Raw genomic sequence first — 18,247 nt, forward strand, 5'->3', positions numbered from 1 at the left:
AACGGCAGAAGTAATAGTAGTAGCAGTTGTTGTAGCAGTAATATTGCCAGTGGCACTGATGATAAAAGTCTTTAAATAGTGGTAGCGGTGGTACCATTGCACCTTCGGTTGGACTGAAGTGGCGTCACTAGCAATAGCGTCACTAGTAGAAGTAGTAGTAGTCGTAATAGCAGAAGTAGTAGTAGTAGTAGTAGTAGTAGTAGTAGTAGTAGTAGTAGTAGTAGTGGTAGTGGTAGTAATAGTCGTAATAGTAGAAGAAGAAGAAGAAGTAGTAGTAGTAGTAGTAGTAATAGTAGTAAGTAGTAGCAGTAGTGGTTGTTTGTATTAGGAATGATAGCTGTTGTGGCGATCGTGGTAGTGGCGGTAGCTGTCAGTTTAGCAGCAATCCTGGTGGCGTTGAGAGTAGAAGTAGCAGTTGTAGTAGTAGTAGTAGTAGTAGTAGTAGTAGTAGTAGTAGTAGTGGTAGTCGTCGTCGTCGTCGTCGTCGTAGTAGTAGTAGTAGTAGTAGTTGCTGTTGTTTGAGAAATATCAGTATTGATATTTCTAACATTGCAAGATAAGTGGTGGGAGATGTAATTGCTGTGGTAGTGGAAGTAGTAACAGCATTCGGAAGAAGGGGAGGAGGAGAAAGATGAAGATGGAGAAGATAAGGAGGACTTATTGAGTTTAAGGAGTGACAGCAGTGTCACCGGTAATGGTATAAGAATGGTAATAATGGTTGTACTGGTATCACCAGTGGAATCGACAGACATTGGTACCCGGAATACTATCAACATTTGTAGGATTGGTCGCACCTGATTTGATTGGGTGTCATATCTTATTCCCAGTGGACAGGAACGTTCTCATTATGCACATTATTAAAGTGGTTGTTGTACCTATCTTCTGAAGATGTTGAAGAAGTATTTGAAAGATTATCTATTATAACGATAGAGTGCAAGACCACTTTCTGCAGTTTCATAAGAATGTATGGATTAAGTGTCAATGGTATAATTTTGTCTTTTCTCATTGTTATCTGCTCTTACTCATAACAAGGTTGCACTTTACGTAGGGGGGAAAAGAATCCTTTCAAACTGTGTCATTAACGAAGGGATGACGAACATGTATACATAGCATCCAAGCCAAAACTGATCAAGACAAAATGTACATACACTGACAGGGCATCTACCGGCACTTTGCAAAGTAACATACCAACGTTCACCACATAAAATATGCCTTGTGAAATAGATTATCGTCTTAGTCACGGTGATAATTAAGTGTGCAACACATAATTGCCAGTTGCAACAAAACGACAGGTATAACATGGGATTGATACATATCACCACTGCAGTAAATCGATGTTTCTTTTTTCTTGTTGGTACATTAATTGCACTACACAAACACCCCCCCCCCCACACACACACATAGACAACCTGTTCATACAATTGTGGTGGAAAATAAAAACAACACTCTATAGCTCTTTCTCTCGGTAACACACGCAGATTATATCCCCATGCAGGCGATTAGTCATAGCTTCAGCTGCCTGTGATCAGTGGGTGGCAGCGTTTTGGTGAATCACAAGTCGCGTGAATGGCGATGCACCCCCACGACCACTGGGTCGTGCTAGCACAATATTGCACAACACACATGACTGTTGGTTTCCCGTTGTGCGACTTTTAGAAGGGAGAGAGAAATGGGGAAAAAAAACCCTTTGGATTAATGTTCACTTTCGCTAAGCACGTCGAATCAGGGTCGCCGCCTTGTGAAGTGAAAAAAAAACCCGATTCATCGTTGGCAGTTAAAGCTATTTCCCCCAGATGTAGAGCTTACAAGAATTTGGCTAAATGTATGAAAAAGACGCTCAATCGTTTCGATAAAAAATTTAGCCGAAAAAAAGGAAATAAAAAGTCCCATAGAAATCACCCAAGGACAGACTACTGCTGAGTACGATGGTTTGCAAAGAATTCTCTGATGAATCAACAATTTATGTTTTCCTTAATGATTGATTTTTTTGTTGTTGGATAAATTCATTCTAATCAATCAGTACATGATGAGAAAGTGTATATGGCCCAAAAAATGTGTGAAATAAGGGATCATGCATTATCTTAAAAGAAATGTCAGAACTTACAGAGGTATTTGGCTGTATCTTGCAGTTTATACTATTTTGCCTGCTTAAACGTGAAATGATTTGCCATTAAAGCCCTTCACGAGAAACGTTTCCACATTAGACATAAGATTGTAAGGTATATGAAACTCGCTTGAAAGTTTAATTGTTTTACTTCGTGAGGTTTCATTGTCATTTCTGATATTTATTCGGAATGATTTCGAATGAATATTTTTCTGTCCTCTAGTTCTGTTATAAAACAATATCTTCCCATTTTGCTGAAGCATCAAAAATATTTAAGGCTCGTCTTGCGACGATTTAAAACATTTTAATCGGAATGATGTGAATTCTTCTTTTCTAAAAGATCACTGCGATTGTGATGTTGCCTATATTGGAACTCACGGTTTTGCCTTCATTGATTACAATCGCTCGCGTTTATAAAGTGCGGGCTGAGCTGTATGAGCCGTCGGATTTTATTGGAAGAGAGAGAGAGGGAGAGAGAGAGAACGGTAAGGACAATGCACTTTTCAGCACGATGCCCTTTAACGCGTTTGACCTATTCATCGCGTCCCCTGTAAGTTCGCTTACTACCACTCTGCGACGTGTATGGTAATTACCGCGGTCAAAATCATTGGGATATTTGCGAAGGCTTGGATTTTCCAAGCGCAGAGTGGAGGCACTTCCCCGTCCCCTCAGCTGAGTGGCTACAATATTAATGAAACGCTATTATAAAGGCAGGACCGTGTGTGGTTCATTATCTAAATGGCCTGATGCTCCCCTGCGGTAAAGCGCGGAGCTGAAAGCTTGAGCACACGATAATGTATCTCTTCATCATGCCCGTTGCCACAGTTCTGACACAACACAGAACTCCCTCTAAAACTCTCTCTCTGTCCATGTGCATCACAGAAATATCAAAATAATGTGCACGCAAAACGATACAGAATATGAAATTCATCGTTAAAAACAAAAGACATCAAATAACTTAATTACATCGATTTCGACCAAAAGCATTTCTCACCTACAGGAATGATGACGATCCAATTACTGAGGTTAACATATCAAACACCAATTAAAAAGAAGTTTTAGAAGGACTGGAAAAAAAATCACAAATCGCACAGTCAGGCATGGCACACCAATGCTTCCACACACGCCAGTATTATTGACAAGGCCGCTAGAAGCAGGTGTAAGTGCACTGTTGATGCTCCTCCTCCGGGGTTATTGACTGGACTTTGGGTCCCCTCTTTCTTCGTATGCTCGTATGTTATGTAATGCTCCTCCATTTCCCCACACAAATTTAAGAAGTCTTCCTGGAAAGGCTCGCACCACCCCGCGTCAGGGACTGTCATGTCCCCTCTAGCTGGGCCGGCGCTCTCCCGGCAGTCCTCGCACCTCCATAGACCAGCGGCCTTCCCCTGTTCCTCCAATTTGTTCAGAGCTTTAACGCACGACATGTTGCAAGTGGTGCCTTTGTGCGATTCCCAACTGCACGCCTGGAATACCTTTTGCAGGGCGACTTGACAAGAGTTAGAGCCCTCACACGAATCCCTAGCGTCCTGGCAAGTGGTTCCTGGTGTCGGTGTCACACCTGTGGAAATGCGTGAAGGGCTACCACCCACGGACGCTGACTGAGTGGTTGCCGTCGGTGTAGGATGCTGCTCTGAGCTGTTATAGGCAGGACAAATCACTAGGCGCTTCTGAATTGAACTGCATTTACCTTCCTGGAGAAATGGATGAGTAAATCCATTGCAGTCACAATGTAAAAATTCGTGTGTCACCGTGGTAATAAGATTTTTTAAGGCAGTGTTGCATGTGTCCGTACAGGATGAATCGCCTGTCTCAGGAGAATCCATCAGATAGGCACAGCTTCCGGTTATCTCAAGAATGCTATGCTGAAAGTTTTGCTGGCAGTCCAAAGAATTTGTTATGCACTGCTCTTGCAAGTCTGAGCATGCAATTTCTCCGGCCTCTGAGAAAGACAGATTCAAATTTACCCAGACTGTAACACAAAGAAGACTAACACAGTGCGTCCATTTGGCAATCCGAGAACAAGGTGTCATGCGACTACCAGAAGACGATGACGATTTGGGTCCACCTGTTGCTCTCTTATTCAAAGAGGACAAACGCGAGGACTGACATGATGGAATCATTTTCGGGAACATTTTGTCAGTGTTCTAGAAGAAGTGATGATGACAGCACTCCCGAATCGATGGTAATCACCGACAGTTGCAGCTAAGAGGAAATCAGAGGCGCCTCCCTGCCGACTCCGATTCTGTATGAGTGCGATGTGTCGTCTGCCCGCGTCCCGTGGCGGCCCTTTACCAAATAGTCCCTCGCACCGACCATGGGTCGAGCTGATAGCGACACGGCTGGGGGATGCGTTCATGTCTCCATGGATGCGAGTTAATATTATCCGCGGGATGATGATGCTATTTGATTGGCCCGCACCGCATTACCCTCCACTGGTCTCATCGACGTGTCCCAGGCACCCATTACCTCGCATCAATCTCACTTTGCTAGTCACTCGGCATACACGTCACTTCCGGTGTGCCGCTGGCGAGCTCTTCCAAGTCTGACGCTACTGTCGGTTTTCCACTTCACTGGGGTGTAAAACGGGATGCTTTACAGGCACCAGTAGCCATGGTAGTGGGTAGGTGTGGCCATGTTTTCTCCTCCTCTTTTTTTCTGAACTTTGCCAAAGTTGAAAGAAAGCTATACAGGCCGGATTTTTCACTCACTGATGGCTTTTCTGACGCCGATGAATAGTGCTCACATCTTTAATCGTGATGATGAATTTAGGAAATCAAGGTGCAGATTTAGGAGCAGGTGTAGATGTCGACAGCATGCACATTAAACAAGAAAATATAGCGCTTCTCTCCAGACATGTTCTATCTTGTGAATACATCGCATATGCTTAACAACCTCATTCCCACACCCAGTTCCCCCCCCCCCCCCCATACGAAAAAAGAGAGAAAAGAAAAGTTACAGTGAATGCGTCGTCTTCTTCAGAGCTCGTAGCTAAGGGACACGCAAACATTCATCATTCTGTCAGACGGAGACGAGGCGTCTGTTTTTAGCAAATGTATTCTTCCGTCAATCGGCTGGCACCTGCGCGAGTTGAATCCAGTCCTGCTCGATGAATTTTATGAACCCCCGCTGCTCCAAACGCGCACAATATTCATCAAAGTGTTTTTTTTTTTTATATATACTTGACGTGTCTGTACACAGCGAGAGGCGCACGGCACGTATACAAGAGATGGGGACGGGTGATGTTTTGGAAATGAGTTCTGTTACCCTTAATGAAATCATGCGTTGACGGAGCCACCTAATGGCATCTCTCCATCTCTCCCTCTCTCTCTCACCATCTACCCCCCCCCCATCTTCCCACCCCTCCTCTGTCACTCGCGCACACAAAATACATTCACTCACCCTGTGTATCTTTCTTCACCCCTCTCTCTGTATATTATGTACTCATCTGTCCTCCTTATTGGATTGGTAAATGATTACACTGCAACTGCTGAATTTTTAACATATGAATTAATGTATAATTTGTCCTGTTCTGTCACACGATTGTTGATGTGTCCCTGTACCTGTACATATTGTATTTCTGCATCATATAACTATCTTCGAGCATATCTTTATATTGTTCAGAGTGTCATCCACTCGAGAGAAGTCTTATCCACCTACCGTGCACCACATACATTGGGGAAAAGAGCAAACACTCGTCCAAGGCAGGCTGGTCAACATTTGTCCAGGAAAATATAGCAAACTGAACGTAGCAAGGCTCAGGGAAAAAAAAAATCATCCAACATGCGATTACACAGCGCACAATTGAGCGCGTGGGACCAAAGCAAATTTGTGCTTGGGCGGAGAACCTGTTGACGGAGTTTGGGTTTGCTGAAATGTATGCCATCAGAAAAACGTGCGCGCTGGAGGTGTGTTTGAATTATTATATGGAATGGTTGAAGGGAGTATATACGCTTCTTTATGTTCTTTTTTTTTTTCGATAAGGTCAAATTGTTTCCCGGCATACAGCAACTTTAAGGCTTGACACGAAGAGACCGACAAAGTAAGTTTCGTCAAGCATTCACATCTTGGAGAACAAAAAAAAAAAGTTTCAAATTACTGCTTTGGTCTTATTACAGTTCCTTCAATAATGGGCATTGCTATTCATCTGCCACAAAGTGAAAGATGATGGCATATACATCTACATAAAATGCTGTGTAGGCTTTCATAACCCCGCCAAAATGAAGTAGTGTCTGAGCACGGACCTACGACCATAGTCTGAGCAAGAGTCGAGCACGTTGCTCCATGTGATGTCTGCTATAACTCTATTAAAACAAAAATGATGGTTGTTATAATGAAGCATCTAGCATTAAATGAAACTGATATGCTACACACTACACACACTCTCTCTCTCTCACACACACACACACACACACACACACACACCCGTATATATATATATATATATATATATATATATATACAGTGTAATATATGTATAAATCTGTGTGTTTGTGTACGACTGTCTGTCTGTCTGTTAATCTGTGTTTGTGCGCGCGAGTGGGTATGTGTGCCAGTCTTTGGGGTTTTTTTTGTTTGTTTTTGTTTTTGTTTTGTTTTTTACCTCACCAATTGACATGGCCGTGTTCTGTATCCTTCCTGGTACAGTAGTTATTTTTAGAATGACTGTACATACTTGAAAGGTATCTTTATTTAATCGGTATATGATTCATATTTGAAATGAAATGGAATTATTACGACATAAATGCTGAATATTTTGTGTTTCTTTGTCGAGATTCCTTGTTTCTTTTTGTATTCATCTTTCTTCATGCTATACTCTAGTCTCAATCTTAAAAAAAGCTGCGAATCAGTAAGACTACACGGTACTTTACTACAATCGATTTGTTTTTCTTCGGAAATGTTCATTTAGAGCATTAAGTCGCATTTCATGGAGTCATTATTAATATAAATTAAGAAGTAATTCCTATTACAGATACAAATCCAGCGTTTTCGTTCTATTCCGTTCTACAACGGGACCCTCCGTAAATGATAACTTTAAAAAATAGTGAATCAATCCAAATACAATTTCTGGGTATGAAACTATAACTTATTACCCACATTTCACAGAAAACCCCATCCGATTTGCTTCAGCGGTCAAAGAGAAATGAGGATCATTGTAGAGCATGTCGTCAATCCCTTCCCTCCAAGTACTGCCCGTTGTGTTCACATATTAACCCGTTCCATACGGGAACCTGGTGGCTTGTGTACTGAGTCTATGGGGATTTCAGAATTCAGTATGGAATGGGTTAATATGCAGTTCCAAGAGCATCCGATTAATGTTTAACATGGAATTCTTGGAACAGACCCATGACATACTTTACAACGATCCACATTTTTTTTTTGTGTGTGTGACCACTTAACCAAATTGAATGGGGTTTCCTGCAATATATAGGTAAGGTGTTATATTTTTAGACCCTGAAAAGGATTCAGTTTAAAGGGATGGTACAGTATTGGTGGAGATGTTAAATTGGGCTTTAAACTTTTTGTGAGATACCAAGGAAACACTTATGATATAGTACAGAGCATACCATTTTAAGAGGAATTCAAAGTTTATTTGATGAAAATCGGGTTCGGAGTGACTGAAACATCCAAAAACAAAGAAAAACAAAGCGATCGTAATAAAGTGTGGGTCCCACACTTTATCAGAATCGCTCTTTTTTGGATATCTCAGCCATTTCAAAACCAATTTTAATCAAATAAACATTGAATTCCTCAAAGTATTACATGTCCTTTCATATTTCATAAGAGGTTTCTCATTATCTCATCAAAAAATGTTAAAAACCTGAAATTAGGTCTCAACCAATACTATACGACCCCTTTAATTATTGACAGTTGTCAATGCAGAAATCCGATTGTATTTTTTTTGGGGGGGGGGGGAGGACGTGCTGTACATAATACAAACAACACAACTTTACCGTGCATAATTATGTTCTGAAGAACAGAGCGAAAATTGATTTGATTTCAAGTTTTTATTTGAGTGTTTTTGCAGGTACGTGTTCGACGTGTGATTTTAATGGAATCGATGTACATTGTGTTATTGAGTTTGTATGAAAATGATATGGGACGGTGCAAGATAGTGCGAACTGTGCGCATCTGTATACCGCGGTATAAAGAGTGTGCGCCTATATATTCCTGTGATGATATTCAGTATAATTTAGTTTTGTCCTGTCAAAATTCTAGTATAACGAGAGAAAATATAAATGTCGCAAATGTATATGACTTTCATATATATCATAGTTAAAGAATTACCAAGCTTATAGGAGATAACAATAGGTATAAATTTGAATCGACCTCACGCTAATAACTTGCCATCTCAAGAATAATAGATCTTATTTTCATGGAATTTCTGCAATCTGACACAATTATTGTCCTGTATTTGAAAGTTAACAGTACAATACAATAAAAGAATATAGTGAAAATGACAATAATGCAGCGATTAACTGGCCTTGACATCGCACAGGGGCGCTAAAGTCTCGTTAAGCGGGGGAAAAATGAGATGGAAAGTCGCGCAAATCTTAACTCTCTGCTGTCCTTGTTGTTATAGTGCTGTCCAGGGAAGCATATAACAAGAATGAGGTATGGGCATACATATGCTCCCAAACCACACATTCTCATCAAAGTTGATATCTAAATAATCTACATCTTAATGTGTCCAAATATGAAAAGCGTGGATAACTCAACATCATAGTTGGAAGGCATAACCAACCATGTCGGGGGTGGGGGTGGTACTGACTGAGAATAATTGAGGGATGGATTTGTACGTGTCATTCATCTGCGGAAGTCTGATTTCACCATCAATCGTTAGTTTGTGTGGGGATATTTGCGAAGGAGGTTGTAATCACTTGGCGCCCCGGGCAGAGAAGCGAACCAGAAGACTGATTTTTGAGGGCGAGACCGCCTTTCATTCAGTGGGATACCATAGGACTCGGATACAGAGCATAACCGCACTGAAATCTCTTAGGTGATATCTCAAGCATATCTGCCCGGTCTGCGTTCATACCGATGGACATGCGCATTGACTTTATTTACATTTCTCACGGCGTATACAATCATGTACTCGTATATTGTGATTCTAACAGAATTGCGATATTCAAGGGGTAATGTGTGCATATGAAACGATATTGTTATTATTGAATGATTTTCAGACAAGATGTTGAGCTTGGTTTATTGTCTATTCAAAATCAATTGTGTCATTTTCCATTCATAGCGCTTAATACGTCAGACAAATTGTCGCCACCAAAGCCAAGGTACATGTACCATGAAAAGCCTACAGATACCATCTGAAGAAATTATCCTCATCAAAAAATCACAAAGAGAGAAAAGGCAATGCCGGACATGACAAAAGTTAACATCCCATGCATAAAATCTTTTCAGGTACTTTTTGTTCGGTTGAATACTTTTGTTTTTAAAATCATTTTACTTCTTCGTTTCTTCGTTTGTTTTTTTGTTTGTTTGTTTGTTTTTGGTTTTCCCAGATTGCAGTGTCCTCTGCGACAGGACCGCTCTCTGTATATATTTCTACCCCCTCCCCCACCTCTCCACCCGACCAACTTAATTGAATCAAAGTATGTCTTTATCCCACTGCTTTGACACACACTCTCTCTCCACTCTCGCGAAAGATATGGCAACGCATCTTCTCCACTCCATGCTGCTTGGCTTCGCCTCTAGGCCTACATTCTAAAGGGAACCCTAATGCCCCCCCCCCCCCCCCCGTGTAGATTAGTGATTTGAACTCGTTATTTCACGGCCGAGTGAACTCACACAACACGGACCGCTTTATGATCTTTTGCTCCATTCCCCCCTCTCACTATGCTTGCCACTGTGCATGAGCTACCTATACCTCCACGGGCAATATTATCACTTAATCGCCACTTTAATGACAATCATCACCAACCATCCGCTACCCGATCGACGATGTTTGGAGACGAGAATATGAGGCATTCAAAATCTGGGTTTGTCATGGATAGGAATTTCTCCCTTAAGTTACAGTTTAGTTGGGGGTACTCCGCCGTGGGAGCACTCGAATCTGCGAAATGTACAAACATTAAAAGGGCATATTATCTATAATCCCCCATGCTCTCGGTTTGCAACAAGTTGCGGATGGTTGGCGCTTTTCTAATATCAGCCCTCGCCTAAATTGACCGTAGTCTCGGCGTAGAAGGGCCGATAAGAACTAATGGGGTTCACAGGGGTGTGCCTGTGGCGGTACCCCTTGAAGGACACCGGAGCAGAACGAATCGCCGCTAGCAGGGAGACAAGGAGATGTTTCATATTTTTTAACATAAGTATGTGAAAACGCATAGCATGCAATGTTTGGAAAAAACATTTCATGCGAATCGAATCTTTCGTTATTTTCTTTTTTCTCTTTTTTCTTAGCTTGGAAACACAGTCTTCCCAAACAGGTCATGTTCCAAATCCTGTTCAGCTAATCGTGGTATGGAGGTGTTTCCAAGTCGACTCAATAACTGGACGAGCGCTGGCAGAATGAACTGGTGTATGCATGCATGCATGCATGCATGCACGTACGAGCTAAGTACTCCTTCATGCCAGGGCATCAAGGGTTGTAATGTTTGAATAACATGACACAGTTACAGTGGGCGAGGGGACCGATTTCAGCAAATACGCGGACACTTCGGGAACGTGATTACCAAACGAGTTTTTCACTGGGTCTGAAACTCTCAAGATCAGCTTAACTGTGATGCCGCTGATATCTTAACGTGTTAATTTTTGCCCTCACAATACGTAAAGGTCCATTCTGCAGTAAGTATAAGTCAAGATTGTTGTGCATATCTTTCAACAAAGTGTAACTCCAAGTTGGAATTTACTTTACTTTTTGATCTGACGTGGTTGATGGAGAATTTTATGCAAAACCTTTGCTTGCGCTCTACCTAATTCCGGACCATGGCTGCATCTTTAAACTCTGCACGGAACAGCATCAATTTTCCTCCCCCCCCCCCCGTGTGTTAGGCATTATTCATTCGGTTGCTGCATGGAGCTACAACAGAATAGTTCCATGGTTGCTAGTTGCCGACGCCAATTTATATATGGATTATTATATAGGTGTGTCTGTGTCTGTGTCTGTGTGTTTATGTTTTTAAAGAGGAACGGACAGAGACATCAAGGAAGGCTATGATTTAATAGTAATTTCAAACTCGTTTGAAAAGACGAAAGGGGGGGGGGAGAAATGCCCTCGTTTGGGGGAAGATACATGATGAAAGCGTAGGAAATCTACCAAAATATCGGTTGACAAAGCGGCATTTCTTTTTTCTTGTTAAAATTTTGCCTGGGTTTCAAGTGGAAGTAAATGCTGTCTGAAAAAAAAAAAAATTTTCGTTCGATGAAAATGTAGAAAAATATCAGGTAATTCAGTCCTTGGATGATTTGTCTCTGAAAGTGTGTTGCATTTTCATAAATATGTAAAAGGAATGGAGTTAAAAAAAAAAAAAAAACGTGTCAGTGTCATTGTGTGTAAATACGCTTTGAAATGTAATGAAGGATTCCCCTAAATTTTGTATGAATCAAAAATGCATTTTTTAGTATGTGATTTCCCAGACGAATGTCACCGTGCGCTGAATTGACTTGATTAAAGAGAAAAAATGACACAATGTATGAGTTTCGTGTGAGAGGAAGTGAGACGGTAGACAAATATAAAAGATGAAAACAGCCAGATTCATGTTTTGTCGTAATCATCTCGGTTGCACCCTACAAAAGATAAAAAAGGCGACAAGATAAAGGCCACACACGCAATCCATTGCATCAGTCCATTGTCAAAACATCGTCATATTGTGTGAAAGGTTATGCTTCTGCGAGAAATCATGAAATCGCGATTCAGCCCTAATTTTCCTGATCATACTCACTAATAACGTGTGTATGTCCTTCGAATCATACAATGACTTGGTATTCGCTCATTATGTGACTCGACTTTTTCTCTACTCTTCTAAACTCATCATCACACACTATTGGTAACTTAGCCGTTTTGTTCGTATGATATTGTAATCTCGGTATTTTTTTCTCGTAGTCTGGCAAGCGATTCACCCATTTGCGACCTCGCTCGAATCTTTCTCTTCTTCTGCTAGTATTTCTCTTCCCATCCCCTCATCACGCCCCCCCCCCCCCCCCTCCACCCCTACCTTTCCTTCCTTCCTCTACCGCAACATCTCCCGAGGGCTGGGCGAAGTAAATCAGTCTCTGGCGAAAGAGGGCAGTCATGAAGTTGCCTGAACGACGATGCTATTTGCATCGTCAAATAAATCATTCTCATCCACCACTCTTTACGTCAGCGCACTATTTTTGGCGGGAATCGCAGATATTGGGTTAGTATCCTATCGAGCGCTGAACGTCAGCCTCCAACTTAACGTGTACCCGATCAGAACTGAAATTTAAGTCTAACTTATGCTCCAATCAGACTGAAAAAACAAAGTAGACCGTTGGAGTATGATATCGCACTATTTAGTTTTTTGGGTTTTTTTTTTTTTTTTATTCAGTAAAAACTAACGCCGACCTGACCTTTCAAAATTGTTGTCATCCCCTTGCGTATTCGCGGGTGTTCTTTTTTTTTTCTTTCATCATTTAACCCGATGATTATTGGAACCAGAATTATCATAGGTTAAAGCTACGAAGAATATCAATTTTATGATACAATGCTTGCACGTGGAATATCCACTCATGAACAGACATAACGTTCAAATGTGTCGCGGCATTGCGTCGAAAGTCTTCAATGATAAAAAGAAAGAAGAATGATGAAGTCGTTATTTCTGTCTAATGACTGGATATGGCCGTGAGTTTACTGTGTGGAATATGTTCGTTTGTGTGTTTGTTTGTTTGTTTGTTTGTTTGTTTTTTCATCAAGTGACCGAAGGAAGTGATGACGTTGCGACAAAACGGGAAATGTTACCACATAAATCAACGCCTAGCCAGAGTAACGGTCTTCAGTGATATCTCATGAAATCCACATTTCCTCGAAATGCTCTTTTAAAAGTATTTTTTGACAAGTGATAAAAAAAAAGCAATTTCAAACGAAACAGCTGTATATGTATATTCTGGTGCAGTATTGTTGCATAACCTACCATGATAATGGTATTCAGTTCGCTGACAAAGTCAGTACTCTAAAAGGGAAAAAAAAAACTCCATAGACCCATTCTAGTAGATGTTATTTGCTCGAAGTATTGTGCTCTGACATACGTGACTTTCAGTTGCTATCACACATTAAATCATTATGATTGATTGCCTGTATACACTAGCTTTTAATTTCAAGACATCCCAGAATACGTTCCGTGCTTCTACAGTCAATCATTGTTTTTTTCTCTCTCTCCCTTCCTGTCCGTCTCTTTTTCTCTTTTATTCAATAGCAATTTAATTTCAAACGCTGATCTAGGCTTCATGAATTTGCGTTTAGAGAACAAGCAGCCGATCGCCTGGAGATCCTGAATGCAGGTCAGTTCCCCGAAACGGTGGCGTCAATGTTTTAGGTCACGTGATCTACCCCTCTTGAAAAAAGCGGTCAACCCTGCGCTTTTCTGAGTTTGCTTGTACTGCGCTTGAATGTCGCTGTACGCTGGCCTTGTATTCGTTCCGAGTGGAATACACAATCCCTCAAATTTTCCTGTCTCCCATCCCACCCCTCGTTTGCTCTCTCCCTCCCTCTCCCTCTATAAAAGGAGAGTTGAGCGAACATCACTCAGGCACAGTGGCTCACGAGTAGCTATGACGTCACAGAGAGGTGGGAAGGGAGTTTGAGGGAGGATTTTGTGGCATGTGGTCGTATATGTCACGTCTGGTTAAATATCAGCAGTTGAATCTCCCTCGAATCTCTTTCGAGAGAGACGAAATCTATATTTTGCGATGTCTCACGTCAAAAAAAAAAAGTGGATTTGTATAGAAAGAAAGAGTCGCAACAGGTCATTTCAACAGTCCGAAGAAGGTTCGTAGCTATAGTTTCAACCCTTTTCCTTGAAAATCGCATCGTTGACTTTCCATCTGGGCATTAGCATTGATACTTATTTCCTATTATTGTCGAAGCCAGCGTATAGCTATATTTTTACAAACGACTTAAGTAATCTATATTTGATATAAATGCTGTAAGAAAATAATAAAACAAACTTGAATAATATATTGCTTACTCATCAATTATCTAGGGATCCACGTCCTACAAGCTTAGCTTTTTTTGTGGATCGCTATTTTCCAAATTTGAAGTTATTTTCTGAAAGCTCGCGAAGTATACATGTATACGCATCGTTCCTTCTGATTATTGTACATATGTTGATGCATATAATTTATTTCGTATATTACATGAACCTTTTGTAAAAGTGTAGACAATATCATTTTATGATAAGTATACTTTGCATTACGTTTTGATTTTCTTTGATTGGAAATAAACTATGATTGATTGAACTATTTCTTTACGATCTCTGGTTACGCGTCAAAGCAAAGCATGGATAACATTGTGCGGTAACACAGTTCGTTTCAAAATTCACCTTTTTCATGTTCCCTACTGAGAAAAGATGTGTTCCTTTACAAAAGATGTAGATCTTTCAGAATTCGTGAAAGTTAGTTTAAGAATCATTATTTATTTGGACAAAACTATCCTTCTTTATCAGAACAGAATGGTGAAAAAAAAAAAACTTTCGGAGGTGTCATTATTTTTTTCAGCATTTGAAGTCGCCTTTGAATACACATACACTCACAGCGCATACACAGAATCCTTTGAAGTCGCCTTTGAATACACATACACTCACATACGCATACACAGAATCCATCACACACTTGGACAGACGTCGCATTTTGACGAATGACATTTGATCGACTGTTGTGGAAGGTAATTCATTCGCACGACGAGTCAACATGTTGCGCTACAGAGAACATTTTCTTTACATTATGCGTCCACGAACTCAAGTGGTTGCTAGGAGACGTGTCTACATCATTTGAGCTACCGTATGATGCCACTTCCAGGGAGGCTAGGACCAGGGGCCAGGAATGGTTGCGCGAAAATATCAGGGAATATTATTTGGTTACAGTTTTCCTTTTATTCGTAATTTGTAATGTGTTTGTGTGTGTCTGTTTGTGTGTGTGTATGTGTGTGTGTGTGTGTGTGTGCGCGCGCGCGTGTGTGTGTGTGTGTGTGTGTGTGTGTTTGTGTATGTGTTTGGGTTGTAGTCGAAAATAGTTACTGTTTGAAATGATGTTTTCACTTTTTAGTTACCTGTTATACATGAATTAATTTCGGATCACACACATCTCAGGCTTTCTCAGCTGACCTACCGTTTGCAAGCTTTGGTTTTCAGTGGGCCACTTTTTTTCCCACTCTCATAATATTGACTTTCCTGTCAATCTTCCAAAGTGTGTATTGCTATTCTTGGTTATTTAACGAAATTGTATGTGTTGTTTATTACACTTCATGATAGGGCCTACATTTATATTATGTATTTTCTACAAAATAATAAGACGATAATTGTGCAATGTACATTTCGTATTTTGTTACGGTTTTGCGAATGAATGGAAATAAATGTCAAATGAACTGAACTGAGCTGAACTGAACTGAACTGAACTGAAATGAACTGCAGAAACATTGGCATAATAATGTGACCATAGTATATACTCCAGTACATCACAGTGAACTTAATGCATTGTATCATTGATGTCTTTCATGGAAGGTAGATAAAGAAATACAGTTATTGTGGTATCAAGAGGTGAAAAACGCAGAGGAAAAGATGGCACAAAAGTAAATCTCCACGTCACGGAATAAATTTTCAATGCGATTATATATCACTTTATTTACGCCACTTGCCTATAGAAATCGCTGATATCAAAACATGGATGTATTTTCCATAGCTAACACGATTGACCCCATCTGCACGCCAAAACTGTGGCCTTGCTGATGAACAGCCGTACCCGACGCGTTGCCATGCGAACATTCAACCACGGAACGTCACTCTCCTAAATATTTCGTTTCAACAGACGTCATAATGCCGTACATCCCCAAGCATACCTGAAGGTCGTTTGACATGCAAACGTACGTCAACTTTAATTGAAGTGGATTACATTGTACATCACCATTTCTGACTACTTAATCTAGATATAAATTAATGGTTTATTCAACTATAATTCTTTTTCCCCCATTTTCAGCACCCCCATCATAAGAATTCGCACCAGCAAACTAATATTGACGGACACAATGTAACATAATGATTTTACACCCAATATACAATTTAACAACAATAAGCACCACGTAAATTTATGGTAACGTTTCACCACCTTCCTTTCTCCTTGAACGATATTGTAATATGACGACGCACAGGCCGTTCTAACAGATATCGCAAAAAGCAATTACTTATTGATGTTTGATATAAAAAACAAACAAACAAACAAACAAACAAAAACAAAACAGATATCAATTAGTAATTGCTTGAAGTTGTCCAATAATTAAAGCATTAAATTTATCATGATGCATTCCCATCTTCTTGAAAGAATTTGTCTGAAACTCATCCATGATCGAATGATAAATGAATATATTTGGAGAATATTAAGACTCGGCATAAACAATGCTTCGCGTCCGGCTTAAAGGGACTGTACAGTACTGGTTGAGGTGGGGATTCATGTTTTGAACATTCCTAAGTGAGATAATGAGAAACCTCTCATGAAATATGAAAGAGCATGTAATTTTAAAAAGTATTCAACGTTTATTTGATGAAAATTGGTTTTAAAATGGCTGAGATATTCAAAAAAGTGATGATAATAAAAGGCAACAGGCCACGCCTTTTACTAAGATCTCTTTGTTTTCACCTTTTTTTTGGATATCTCAGCCATTTCAAAACCAATTTTCATCAAATAAACTTTTGATACCCCTTAGAATTGCATGCTCTTTGACATCTCATAGAGTGGTTTCTGAATATCTCGCAAAACGTTAAAAGCTAAATCCTCACCTCAACCAGAACTGTACACACCCTTTAAGGTTTATTGTTCATATGCTAGAAAATCAACACAATGCAAAGTAGTAGGATGTTACCATATTAATTTCACCCAAAACCACATAGCTTGCAACTGAGCTTATAACCAAATATAATATCTACCGAACCTTACACCACATTTCTCTACGACACTTAAAGGTGTACAAAGTCAGATTCGTCAAAGGCAGAATTTTCCCCTATGGAAATACCACCACTTGATTAAAACCCACTGTTCATGCGCATGCGCCATGATCACGTGATAACATTTATGCGCTCGCTAACTGGTATTTGATTAACCCATGTTACAATGACGAATGTTTTACGTGGTGTTCTCGTGTAATTAGACCGACCTAGGGGAGACGCATACACTCATTCACACCCAACTCACTTGTTAAAAGCATTGTTAAACATTTGCAGAAGAAAAAAACAACAACCAAACAAACAAAAAAATCTTTAGTGCTTCGAAATAGTTCTCAAATGTGAGTTAGGAATAGAAACAACCAATGTGAAATGTTAATAAATAAAATCAATTCAAATATGTGAACAAAAATTATAATGAAATTGCACTTCTAGAAATAACCGTCTGCAGTTATGGTTTATCGAGAAAAGTAGTGATATTACATGATATTTATTGCAAAATCGTTATATGGTAGGATGTGTTGTGATACAACTGACCTACACATATGCATCAAATGTGATAACTCGAACATTGTTTTTTTTTTTTTTTAATTACTGCTCCCAATGGTTACAATACCTTCAAGCAAATGCTCGACGGCCAAACCGAAATAAGGATTACAGAGTTAGTAATACTTACACTTGTGTCTTACCTAAGCATTATAGCTTATCAAACCTTGGGTTACAATGCAATACCATTTCGCGACTGGACATTAATGATTAATGTTACAAGATAGTGTATCATTTTTAACGTTTTCCCCATGTTCTCCCTCCCATGCCAGATATTGATCTAACAATGTCACGTTACGAACAATGCTAAAGTCTGAGAGTCCCATAATCTGAGACAAGTACAACGCAAATGTATCATATTACATAGGGAAGCAAAATTATGTAATATACGTGAACTTGGGCCTGGAAGATTATAAAGAATGAAGCTGCATTGGTGATAGCTGTTAGTTTGTTGATGGTGCTGAAAAACAAAATGGCT

Source organism: Diadema setosum, chromosome 7 (genome assembly GCF_964275005.1).
Source record: "Diadema setosum chromosome 7, eeDiaSeto1, whole genome shotgun sequence".
Taxonomy (NCBI): Eukaryota; Metazoa; Echinodermata; class Echinoidea; order Diadematoida; family Diadematidae; genus Diadema; species Diadema setosum.